This window comes from Myotis myotis, unplaced genomic scaffold (genome assembly GCF_014108235.1).
Source record: "Myotis myotis isolate mMyoMyo1 unplaced genomic scaffold, mMyoMyo1.p scaffold_m19_p_11, whole genome shotgun sequence".
In the NCBI taxonomy this organism is placed as follows: domain Eukaryota; kingdom Metazoa; phylum Chordata; class Mammalia; order Chiroptera; family Vespertilionidae; genus Myotis; species Myotis myotis.
The window spans coordinates 29,804,157-29,818,085 of record NW_023416315.1 but is presented as its reverse complement, the minus strand read 5'-3'; the positions used below and the strand labels follow the sequence as shown (position 1 = coordinate 29,818,085).

Here is a 13,929-nt window from a genome sequence, read left to right as displayed (position 1 = left end):
TGTGTTGTGGGAGGAAATTGGGAGTCCCTGGAGAAAAACCACACAGACATGAGGAGAATGTGCAATGAATTGATTTTCTTTATCATCCTTGATACAAGGCAAATACATTGAACTGAAGGATGTTATTCAAGGATCAGTTGCACAGGGGTGGGCAAAACTAGGTTTACAGTAGTTCGTATAGAATATAATAATCTATACTAATAAAAGGGTAATATGCAAACTGGTCACAACACCCTCACAGTCACAACTAGACATACTAATTAGTCATGACCAGCATGCAATTTGACCATCACTCCAACACATGAGATGGCCGCCCCCATGTGGCCACAAGATGGCCTGCAGGGGAGGACAGTTGTGGGCGATCAGGCCTGCAGGGAAGGGCAGTTGGGGGTGACCAGGCCAGCAGGGGAGGGCAGTTAGAGATGACTGGGCCAGCAGGGGAGGGCAGTTGGGGGTGACCAGGCCTGCAGGGGAGGGCAGTTGGGGGCAAATCAGGCTGGCAGGGGAGTGGTTAGGGGTTGATCAGGCTGGCAGGCAGAAGCAGTTAGGGGCAATCAGGCAGGCAGGCAGGCGAGTGGTTAGGAGCCAGCAGTCCTGGATTGTGAAAGGGATGTCCAACTGCCTGTTTAGGCCCGAATGGCCAGTCGGATATCCCTCGAGGGGTCCAGATTAGACAGGGTGCAGGTTGGGCTGAGGGACTCCCCGCCCCCAGGGCATGAATTTCATGCACCAGGCCTCTAGTACAAGAATAAACTCACAACTGTAAACCTACATTTGCCCACTCCTGTATATTCATTTCATAATGCTCATCACAATCCCATATCTCTAATCAATTCCTGACTGAATCCAGAGAGGGTATAGCATTTAAAAATTGCTCAAGAGCAATATTTCAAAAACTTTTTTTTTAATATATTTTTTATTAAGATATTACATATGTGTCCTTGTCCCCACGTTACCCTCAACCCCCCCCCCCCCCCCGCTCATGCCCTCACCCCCCCGTTGTCCGTGTCCATTGGTTAGGTCTATATGCTTGCACATAAGTCCTTTGGTTGATCTTTCCCCCTTACCCCTCCCCTCCCCTACCTTCCCTCCAAGGCCTGACAGTCCAATCAATGCCTCTCCATCTCTGGATCAGTCCTTGTTCATCAGTTTATGTTGTTGTTCATTATATTCCACAAATGAGTGAGATCCTGTGGTATTTATCCGCTCTCCAGTTCCATCCATGCTGTGGCAAATGGTAAGAGTTCCTTTTTCTTAAAAAATATGGAACGCTTCACGAATTTGCGTGTCATCCTTGCACAGGGGCCATGCTAATCTTCTCTGTATCGTTCCAATTTTAGTATATGTGCTGCCAAAGCGAGCACTCAAAAACTTTCTTGTGTGTGCTCATTGGAATACACAGATTCTGGCCCCTGTCTTAGAGATTCTGGTTTAATAAACCCTCCTTAGTAATCATTCTCATTAGAGAAGTTTGAAAAGCACTGCTAGAGCATATGCACATGTCAGGACTTCAAGGAAGCTTTGTGATCACATCATTAGAGGATAAACAACAGAAAATAACCTTCAGATGGAAGACAATACATTTATGGGCAAGACACTTTTAAAACATATAACATCAACAAAACCTACCCCTAAAAAATACAACAGATATTTCACCCTATGCCTTTATGCTTATAACACATCTGATAGTTCAAGTTTTGAAATATTATTCTTACAATAGCAATAATGCTGTAGGAAGTAGTTCTATATCAATGAATGTCTTATAAAAACAAAGAAAACTTACGATAAACTGCGTCCACTCATAGGCAGAATGTCCCAGGCTGCCGGGCTCATAGAGCTCTAGCATAAAATTGATTTGCCTTTATTTGTTTCCTGCCTCTTAATTAAATTTTAATTTCCTCTATGGAGAGAATAAATTGTATAACGTATTCCAGGACTTGGGACTTTATCAATGGGACTCCTTAGAAACAATAAAGATGAAAATCAAGAGTAGAAGTAAATACCTATTATTTGTCCCTGAAAACTTAAACAAATTCTGAGTAAAGGCAACTATTCAAGGCTATTGTTGCCATTTTTTTTGTGTAAAGCTATATTAAGCAATTTATATGTATATATGTCATCTCTATTATTACATGGCTTCTAGATTATATTTCCTTTGTATTTGATTCCCAATAACACTTATGTATTACCCTAAAATAGAAGTCCCTCAAAAATAGCTAATATTTTGTACTTAATGAGAGAGAAAAATTTGAGATAGATTATAAAAATATATTTCTTGTTATTTGTTGTGGAGGCTGGGAAATGGGATAAAACTTTATGATGAGTTAAAATTTGCAAACTTGGTTGAAACAAACTTTTCAAAACATCTTAAGGCTTAACTTTGAAAAAAAATCTTTACGCTTTAAAGAAGGCCTAGGAGACACAGTAGGGATTGATTGCTTTGTTTTCAATTCTTCTGTTGAGATTCCCCTTCTTCTGTTTCTTCTCACATGCACTCCCATGGCACATTTCCAGGACCTGAACAGAACAGAGGGTTAGTACATTTTCCTATGCTCATTATCAGCTAGAATACATGTTAAAGAGGAAAAAAAATCTTCTTTTTGCTTTTCCTACAGAAAATAGGAACCAGATAGGAAGCAAAAATGCTTTAAAGGAGTGAACACAACACAAATAAAACTGGAACCTGACATCAACCTGAGAGGTGTCTCTATCTCTCTGCCCTAAGAGGCAGAGAATGTTGTATTACTGCACAATGGGGCCGGTTTTCTTTTCGGAGGTTTTCCAGTTTCCCCCAACTTTAGGTTTTTCATGGTACAAATTATATTACTTTTTTAACTTGTAAATTCTCAGAAAAAAAGGTTGCAAAGTGTACTATAAATTAAACGTTCTACATGATGTTCAGAATACATACAAAAGAAAGCAATAGAGGCAAAAGAGTGTATGTCCAACTACCATTTAGTTGGTTATCCTGGTGTGAACTTTGTAGATGTAAGAAACTTAACCTTTCAGTGCAGGTTGAGGGGGCCATGTTCAACCCACTGAGCCACAGTGGCCACGGTACAGAGTTGAGAACATTTTTCATAGGATGCTTAAGTGTTAGAGACAGAGGCCACTTGGATTCTTTCCTGATTCCTGGGGGGAAATGACAATAAAGCTTTCCTAGTATTTGAATTCAACCTGCTTTTATCCCTCATGTCTTCCTCATCATTATTTCCCAAGATGTTCCTAATAAGGAAGATAAGAAAATAAATGAAGTCAGTGAATTAAAATGTAGAGCACAAGTTGACAATTGTATGTACGTGCGATTTCAACATGTATTTTATAAGGATTATGAATTACTAGTTATTGCCTTCAAAGTTCTTAATCACTTCAAAGTGACAAAAAATGGAATGCCTTTTTACTTTTCTTAAAAAGGTTGCTTTTATTGTATACAGAAAACAATTTTGGACATAGTTCCCAACATCACAACAACAATCTTCCTGAGATTTCCATTTTTTACACCAAGAACCCCATGAGGAAGGGTTCTAGGAAGGTGTTTTTATACATGTTCTGCACTCTCTGTGACAATTGGTTATGCCAGAGGGTGGATATTTGATTCAATTTTAGCTCAATTCCCTCTAATAAAATGGAAATTGAGATCCACGGAAATTTTACACCAGTTTTGTGTAGGTTGTTGGTACTGAGGTGATAAAATTTAGTAGCTATGTGTAGGAAAACAAAAGTTGACCTAGAAGAAAAACAATGTAGGGGATATAAAAGAGCAGTTGTAATGAGCTATTTAGCCTGGGGGGGGGGGAGGGAAGAAAAAAAAATCAAATAATGATTCCCTAGATTCTCTAGTTCCCTCACTTCCACCCTGAATTCTCAGTCTATTTTTTACTTTTTACTACATAAGATAGTTCTGTATCCTCAAAATAAATCTCCTCCTTTTTGCATAAACCTATTCTAAACATGTTTCTATAGTTATAAAGCCAAAATATCTTTAAGATAATCATTCCAAAATTACCAATTGCAAATACTGGCCACAAAAGTATTTTAATTTCCTTAAACATTTTAATACCCATTGAGTAGCAAATATTTTTTTCTGTTTAATTTATCCATGATACCAAATTGAGCTGTATTCACAGGTATGAATAACAAACCATATGTCCACAGATATGATTTGTGTTCATGCTGCCTGCACACATTTCTATAACAATCAATCAAATAAAAAAATTAATAAGAAAAATTAAAGGAGTATGTTATCAGACATCAGAAAATATGTTATTGAACAGCCCCCTGAGTCAGAGGGAGAGGGCTGTTCCCTCTTCAGTTCTTGTCAGTCTAATAAGAAATATTTCAAACCAGTGACAGACAAACAGCAACATTGTAGCAAGGCAAACACATGTATTAAAAATACACTTGGCATAAAGCACAAGCAGGAAACTCAATTGGTCTGAGTGCCTGCCCTGTGGGAGTCCAAGGAGTTTTATACCCTCCTTCCTATAGATTTCAAAGTTCCTTTGTTAAATATCTTGGGTAGCAGATTATATTTCAAAGTCCACTTTTCATAGTTGTGGCTTATCGTGGGATGTTTGTACATATACCTAGTCATCTTGTTAGGCAAATCCTAAGACAGTTGACTTCTTCGTTCAGTCGGTGAGATAAAACTCTCTCTTCTTACCCCCGCCCCCCTCCTCACTCCTTCTTTTCCCTTTCTGGTATTCTCTGGTTAGGGATGAGAGGTATTAACCATTTCCTCTCAAGGGTCCTTGGTTGGGGAAGATAAGGTTTTGCTGCAAGTAGGCTACAAGCTGCCCAAACTGTTTGGCCTTATTGAATTTTCTTGTCTCAGTTTCCCTATTCTACCTGCCCAGGACTTTCCCTAGCTTCATACTATCCAGCTACAGAGTACAAAATGTTTTTTTAAAACACTGAATTTGGTGCTGTGGGAGATGCAAAGAGAAAATAATGCAATTTACACAAAACATCATTTCTCAATAACAAACTATCTCCGATATGTGAAAAGTAGTGATCTATTCAGTACATTTTTTAAAAGGTTCAAAGAAAGATGAGACTAAGCATACAAATTACTCTAATTTTTTTGGAAGAGTCACATCGTACAATACTCATCCTTCTGAGAATTCATTATGTAGTTTTTGGACTTGGAAACAATTCCAAATGGTTTGAATAGACTTTTTACAATTATTCCTCCTTATATAAGGCCAGATAACTGCGTGGTATGTCAGTAAGTAATTTTAGTTATAAGTAACATAAACCAGAGTTGACTGAATTAAGCAGAATTTATCAGAGGGTATTAAATAATATATAGCCTCATGAGAAGCACTGAAAAACTAAGATTAGAGATAATAGAGCAATGAATAATGCTCAAAATTGGAGAACTGATCTAGTAGGAACACTGCCTTCACCTCCAGGCACTACAAGCTGTAGCTCCCACAGCCCAAACAGGCTTCTGTCTAACATGCTGTCAATACAGTCAGCACTGCAGCTCAGGAACCACAGTTCCCATGCACCTACGCCTGCCACTCATTCAGAGAGAATTCTGGAACTCCTGCTTCTTTGCATGATTAGTCTGCAGCACTCAAAAGAGCGGGAACAAAGAGATTTAGAGATTTTGCATTCTTCCTTGGTTCCTGTTGGTGCCTAGATGTCTGAGGTCATCACCTCTTGCCTCGCCCCTTCTCCCTTTTCTGGACATTAAAGAAGCCTGAATTCTGGACTCTCTTTTTTTTAAAAAAAACAAACACATTTTTTTATTGTTGATAGTATCACAGATATTTCCCATTCCCCCCACTTTGTCCCTCCTCCTCCCTGGCCATCCCCCTCCCCGCCCCCCCCACCCCAGTGGATTTGACGATGTAGATGAGTGCCTCTGTGGCAAATGGGCATTATTTATGGACACTGAAATTTGAATCTCATGTAATTTTCTTGTGCTACAAAATATTATTTTTGTTTTGACTTTCCCCCCAACCATTTAGAAAGCCCATTCTTATCTCCTCAGATGCAGCAAAACAGCAGCAGTCTGGAATGGCTTCTAGGCTGCCATTTTTTGCTGACCCCTGTGAGGTATTAGGTTCAAAGGTAGGCCAATGTGTTAAGGTGGGGGCTCTTTTTGACCTGTGATGTTTTCTTTTTTGAAGAGGGGCATCTGTCAAAGTTATATTTTTGGCCTCTTGTTCCACCCCTTATTCCTTGTTGGGGATGTAGATTTATCAGACTGGTGGATCACACTATCATTTGTATTTCTCAACTGGACAGACCTAAGCTATTTAAACTCTTAAATTGAAGGTAGATTGTGGGTAATTGGTGTGTATTGTTACTACTGCCCTTAGCCAGTGGGAATCAATAACTTAGGGAGGCGTGTCCATTTGCATACTTACTTTCCCCCAGGAGGTTTATAACAGACTGTTTTAGTCTTCTCTGGGAAGCCCAGTGTCCAGGTAATTTACTCCATTTCCAGTTCCAAGTGGATCCTGATTAGACTAACCCATCATTTCCAACTCCTCCAACAGTGACTGGTTCAAGAAACCTGGCTTGAGGCCAGTGAGCATTTGTAATGTTCAATGGCTAACATTACTAGTTAGCGAAGGGCACAGTGACGTGATTTGATTCAAATCCTTTTCCAAGGTCGCAGGAGGTGTTTTCCCTGGCTTCCACCGGATATGAATGAGAAAGCACGCTGCCATGTGATTAACGCTGGCATCTAGGTTGTGACCACGAGGGAAGCCAGCCTGAGGACAGATCTGTCATGCTGAGGGCACAGAGCCCATAGAGAAAGTGAGGTGCTTCCAGAGTTCAGATTCCTACAGGTGGAGAATTCACCTGTCCTCCTCTTGTGAGAAAATACATTTCTGTATTGTGTAAGATTTCTAAAGCTTCTAGCTAAACAGAGCTACTTAAAAGAGGACATAGGGATGAATTTACATTTGTTTATTTTTTTTCATTGTACCAGTAATACATGATTAACATAGAAAAATACAGATAAATAAAAAGAAAAAAAAACCCTCACTATCAAAGGATTACCAACTTAGCATATTATAATGTCATTCCAAGTGTCTCACTAGGTATACACACACATAAATAATTTCCATTAACAAAGATACACTACAATGTTCATTTTTATTTTTTTAAACATTTTAAATGCTTCAAACAGTTTCAGATTTATAGAAAAGCTATACAGACTTTTACCAAATACCCCATACCAAGTTTATTACATTAGTATGGCATGTTTTTCACAATTAATAAACCAATGTTGATACGTTTGAATTCAATGAAGTCCACACTGAATTTGTATTTGTAAAAATAAAAAGTATTTTTATTTGGTTTTGGTTTTTTTAGAGAGAGACGAAGGAAGAGGGAGAAAGAGATAGAAACATCAGTGAGAGAGAAACATCAATGTCCATTGGCTCCTCTTGAACACCCCCTGCTGGGGATCAAGCCCACAACCCAGGCATGTGTCCTGACCAGGAATTGAACTTTAAACTTCTTGGTGCATGAGTCCATGATCAACCATTGAGCCATACCAGCCATGCTTTCCTTAGTTATTTTACCTAACATCCTTTCTCTGTTCTAGGATCTCATCCAGAGTACTATATTCTTTGCAGCTGTCAAATACCCTTAGGCCCCTCTTGGCAGTGATAATTTCTGGGACTTCCCTTGTTTTTGAAGATATTGATGGTTTTGAAGAGTGCTGGTCAGGTATTTTGTAGAATGTCACTATAGTTTGTTGGACTGATCTTGTTTCTCATGAATAGACTGGGGTTATGAATTTTGGTAGGAAGATCACCCAGGCAAAGTGCCATTTTCCTCACATGATATCAAGGCTATATACCATCAACATGACTTATAACTAATGATGTTGACCTTGTTCACCTGCTGAAATAATGTTTGCCAGGGCAAAGTATAAAAATTTTACCCCTTTCCTTACTGTACTCTTTGGAAATAAGTCACTATGCACAGCCTACACGTAAGTTAGAGGGAGTTAAGTTCCACCTCCTTGAGGGCAGAATATCTAGAAAAATTATTTATAATTCTTCTGCACAAGGGATTTGTCTATTTTCCCTATTTAGTGATGTGTAATGTATTTAACCTCCACTTTCTTTCATGAAACAATTATGTTTTTTCATGTAAATAATGAAGTTTTACATCATTTAATTAGCTGCCTCTATATGCATATAATAATTTATTTTAGCCAATTTCCTATTAATTAACATTTACATTTTATTCCTTTTAACTATTATAAATATGGAAAATACATTGAGAAAATTGAGACATTCATGGAAAGTATCATCGCACAGTCCTGAGCTGACTTTAAAGAAGGTCCAAAACTGTGACAAGATAGACTATTTCAGAGGTGCAGACATACCCCGATATGTAAATAACTATCACTATGGAAAAGGAGTAGAGGCTACATTTGGGACAAGTATTGAAGGGGTGGGATAATTTCAAAATCATAACTACATCTCAACGGGCAGTGGCAAGTGCACTTCTTTTGGGTTCCCACACAGAGACCAGCACCAGAAAGCTCTATTCCTCACAGCAAGACTTGGAGGCATGGAAGCTCCAGATTAAATTTGATAGTTAATTGTTAGTCACCAAGAAATTATAAATTATAGTCTTCACTGTAACCCTTAGGATATCTCAGCCTTGGGAATGAGGAATAAAAATGTGTTCATGGCTACACTTTGGGCCCAGCAGAGGTGGGGAGTTGTCCACAGTGGATATACCCCAGATACCAACAAGTGAACCTCAGTAAGTGAGGATCACTGGGTAGGGGTGTGTGGGTTAAGCATTTCCATCCATTTCTTGCAGAGGCATCTGTTGGCTTAGGTGGAAGACAGTACTTATGTAGTTAATTCTAGTCCCACACAGAGTGCCAGAAGTGGGGATGCAAGAGTAATTCTTAGGCCTCAGAAAAGTGAGGTAAATTCATTGATTGTACCTGGCTTGACTAAAACATCTGGACCTAAAGAAAACCTGACATTTGACTTAGTTGGAATTGAGAGCAACATTTTTGACAGGTTGCACCCCTAAGACTTTCATTGGTGGTTGAACACATTTTCTTTTGAAAGTTACAGTGAGGGAGATTCAGGCGAGTTCCACAATCCTCAGTCCCGGTGAGTAGGGATGGCCTGTGAGGGCTCTGCAAGCTCAGCATTTCTGTGCCTCCAAAGACTAGAGAGAAGCATGATGCTTACCCAGAATCCAGAATGGGTAGAAAGGCACAGGCAGGTGAGGTACTGGGGAAGAGGATGGTGCTTTGTTGCCTTCCCCTCCTTTGCATTCAGACCCAAATAATACCAAGTAAAACTTTTATACCTGAAACATCTTATCACCACAATTGATAGACACAAATAACTTTGCTAAGAGGCCAATCTTAAAGAGAAGGGCTTTTGAAATAATTATATTGTACTAGAGGCCCGATGCACGAAATTTGTGCAAGAGTAGGCCTTTGCAGCCACGGTGGCTGCCTGGATCCCTCCCTCTCAGCCTTGGCGGCTGCCTCGATCACACTGCTGCAGCCCCGGCTTCAGTCCTGTCTCCTGTCTAATGAGCATATTACGCTTTTATTGTTATAAATTATATCGGCTTAAGAGGTAAACTCTTTATAGCTTCTCTTTTCATATGTATTTTTAAACTGAATTCATTTTTCTCTTTAGTTCTATTGAATAAAGATTCTTGTTATTGCTCCAGAAAGGCTAAATGCATGCAAAGTAGCGCATTCAAAGAATAACTCTGTATAGATTTTTAAAAACAATAATAAAAAAGCATGACATATCTCATTTTATAGGAAGAAAAATGTCATCTATTTTATGTAATAAATGTTTCATCTTTTGCCTTTTGTGTTGTTTTGACTCTAAAAAATTATAAAGCCATATGGATTTCCTACACCAATATGAGTATGATCTGTCCGCTATAACACAGTTGAAATTACTGGTAAGCTACATCTCTGACCAGCAGATTATCACCTCGAGATTCAAAATAAAACAATGAATAGAGAAGGCAAAGAAATGTGATTATAACAATAAAAATGTATAACTGAAATACAAAAAAGATAAATGTAAAAAGTAACATATTGTAGTACTTATGATTACAGATCCATGACCATGAAAAACTAGTATGGCTATTTAAAAACATGGGATAAGGAATGCAAAGGGAGTTGGGAGTTTAAGTTTTCAAAATTGTTTTGTCTAGCAAAGAGCCAATAGATGCAGTGAAAATTTGAAAATGCAGTTTAAGAAAAATTATACTTTATTGATATTTCTTTTATATTATCTTCATATTCTTTTTTCTTATATTTAGTCGTGTCTATCTTTAGCAATTAATATCTTTTGAGTAAAAAAACATTTATTTAAAGCTCAGTGATTCCTTTGGCTTTATTTCAACTTCCCTTAATTTTGTAAATTTCATGTTAATTTAAACACATTTAGAATTTTAAAATAACATGAAGAGTATGATCTCATTTTATTTTTCTTACTTATATGGTGTTTATTAGATAAGAGAAGTCTGAAATGATTTAAAATATTGAAGATAAGTGTTCCTCAATAGTAACATTTGGGGGATTATTACTTTTTAAATTTTTGTACTTTTATATATTTCTTGAATTTCTAAAATTAATATTTCCTCCCAAATACATAGATGCATAGGTAGGTAGGTACATATGCCACACCTTTTGTGTCCTTTAAAGTCTAGCAAAATAGTTTTTACCTGGGAGGAGTGGTGTTAGGGAGGGTAAAGAGGAATTGTCATTTTTTTCTCTATATATACTATTTATATTTGCACTATAATCATGTAATGCTTCTGTAGTTTTAAATGTCTAATTTTTAATCAAGGAAAAAGAGAAGTTAAATTTAAAAAAAATACTCTTCTCCATTGTATACTTATTTCTTACATTGGTAAGAACTCAAAGTAAATGGGACATTTGGAAAGGGCTGTAAGCCAGCCCAATGCAGAGAAAATGTGTACTTTACAGCCTATTTCATGAAACAAGGACCTCACCTCGGAGCTCTGTGCTCTGTGCCTCCATGGAAATGTCCGAGAGTTCTGTATTCACAAGACACCCGTGCAGGCTTAGTGCCTCCACATCTGCCGACTTTGAGGAAAGATTGAGATAGCAGTTACATCAGAAGAATACATGATTTACTGGGCATACAGATCTTGCCCAAAATATTGTTAAAAGAATATTTACAGATAGAATTAAAGTATTTCAGAAAACATTCTTTTCTTTATGTGATGGATTCATAATTATAGAAAAATTTTCAGAGAGCCTGTAAAAGGACATTTGAACTAAATCAAACTTCACTCTTCTATTTCGCTATTTAATGTTCAATTATTAATTTGAATCACAAGCACATTAGAGTGCATGAGTTTTAAAGGGCTTATAGTCATATTTTCAATTATAACTACTTGTTTTAAAAGGTCTGTGATATTGAAAACCCACATAAGTGTGTTTTCAGGCCAACAGAGGATGATATCATTAGGATGATTAATCTATTATACTCTCTTCACTTTTAATTTTAATTAGTGTTTTAAATTAATTAGTTTTCATTTTACTTAAAAAAGCAAACGTATTCTTCTGTTTTCCAATAGATGTCAGTATTAAAAAAGAAAAGAGCTAGTAGTTTAATGTAACTCTCAAACACACGGAAAATATTCTTTCCCTTATTTCTGGCTTCATGTACTCAGAATTGCTAAGGCTGGTCTAAGCAGTCAATCCAACAAGGGACAGTCATTTTAAAAAACATAATGGTTATTATTTTCTGGCCGATAATTCATGTTACTAGTATACATAGGGATTATTGTGCTTGGAGTCGAAAAATAAAGAAACTATTGTTTTTTAGATAATCCCTGCTTCTTCTATCTCTTTGAGGCTCTTTATTCTCTGTGTCTTCTCTATATAAGATCTAATCTCTTCTCTTTGGTTGTCATTTCCCAATGTTAATTCACAAATGATTTTATATTTAAAAGAGTTTATATATTTTCACATAACATTTTAATCATTGAAAGATAATTTAAAAATAATAACATGATTAGTCCTTATCAACCATTCCATTTTCACTATCAAAGAACTTTAATTTACCTTAAATGAAACATCTACACTAATAAAAGACAAACATGCAAATTTATCATACCTTCGCTATGCCTTAAGCCACAGCCACCAGCCAATCAGAGCGAATATATGCAGATTAACCCAACCAAGATGGTGGCCGTCAGCCACAGAGCTGAAGCGAGCAGGAGGCTTGGTTGCTCCAGTGATGGAGGAAGCCAAGCTTCCTGGCTGGCTCTGAGCACCACTCAAAGCAACAAAGTTTCAATTATAGAAGGTAAATAAACCCCAGATATCTGCTTTCAGCCGGCTGTGGCCACAGAGCTGGAGCAAGCAGGGGGCTTCCCTCCTGCCTGCCCTGGCCTTCTCTGAGCTCCTCTCAAGGCAACAAAGTTTCAATTATAGAAGGTAAATAAATCCCAGAATAAAAAAAAAAGAAAGAAAAAAAGGAGAGGCTGGGAGCTTCTGTTGCCTGGGGGCTTGGCCAGCCTGAAAATGGCCATCAGCCCCTCACCCAGGCTAGCCAGCACCCAGGCAGGACCCCCACCCTGATCTGGGACACCCTTCAGAGCGAACCAGCCAGCCCCCACCCATTCACCAGGCCTCTATCCTATATAATAAAAGGGTAATATACAAACTGACCCTAACAGCAGAAAGACTGGAATGACTGGTCACTATGACACACACTGACCACCAGGGGGTAGATGCTCAATGCAGGAGCTGCCCCCTGGTGGTCAGTGTGCTCCCACAAGTGGAGCTCTGCTCAGCCACAAGCAAAGCTGATGGCTGCCAGTACAGTGGTGGTGGTAGGAGCCTCTCCCGCCTCCTCAGCAGCACTAAAAATGTCCGACTGCAGTTTTAGGCCTGTTCCCCGCTGGCAAGTCCACATCCCCCAAGGGCTCCTGGGCTGCCAGAGGGATGTCTGCTGCCTGCTTAGGCCCAATCCCCCAGGGAGCCGGCCTAAACCAGCAGGTGGTCATCCCCCAAGGTGTCCCAGACTGCAAGAGGGCACAGGCCAGGCTGAGTGACCCCCTCAAGTGCACAAATTTTTGTGCACCAGGCCTCTACTTATATTTAGAATAAGTGTTATTAACCAGAGTTTTTAAATTAATTCATAACAACTTACAGAATTCAAGACTGGAGATAATTGAATATTTAGTAACAAATGGGAAGGATATCTACTCTGAAATTTGTATTTTCGTATGTTGTCAGCATGAATTGAGTCCCAGCAGATTTTAGCATAAAAGTATGGAGGTCACAGAGCAGATCCATTAGTGCTTTATGGATCTTCCGAACTAAGATCACAAGGAAGCAATAATGTCATCATATACAAACTGATGACATTGGGAGGAATGGCTCACAACATCATGTTATGCCTGCCATTTTCTTTCATTACACCACATTAATCTAAATTGACCATCATTTACTTTTATACTTCAGTATTCATACCTACTTAATTTGTCAAGAGAGAAATGAAAAAATAAAAGTTATACATTTTCTTAATCCTCAGCTAAGGATATGTTTTTATTTATTTTTAGAGAGAGAAACATCAATTGTTTGTCTCTCACACACAGCCCAACTGGGGATTGAAGCCGCAACCTAGGTATGTGCCCTGACTGGGAATGGAACCTGAAAGCTTTTTGTGTATGGGAGGACATTCCAACCACTGAGCAATCTGGTCAGGGCTCATACATTCTTATATACATTTTCTTTTTATGTTGAAGCATCAAAAAGAAGTCCATTGTTTTGTTTCTTCGGGCTTTGTGCTTCTTCCTTTCTGTGCATGATGATGACTAAAAAGCAGATGGACTAAGAGACAAACCACATGCAAGTTTCTGATCAGCACCAGACTCAATTTTGCCCAGCAGCAAGTAGCCATTCCA

At 38.4% G+C, this 13,929-nt stretch overlaps 1 non-coding gene across 1 annotated transcript; it reads right to left on the bottom strand.

Annotated features, from left to right (window-relative positions):
* Positions 1 to 1,257: 1,257 nt before the first annotated feature.
* Positions 1,258 to 1,364, bottom strand: LOC118666728. Its single transcript, XR_004971055.1, has one exon. It is a non-coding gene; the product is annotated as a U6 spliceosomal RNA (small nuclear RNA).
* Between the last annotated feature and the right edge of the window lie 12,565 nt (positions 1,365 to 13,929).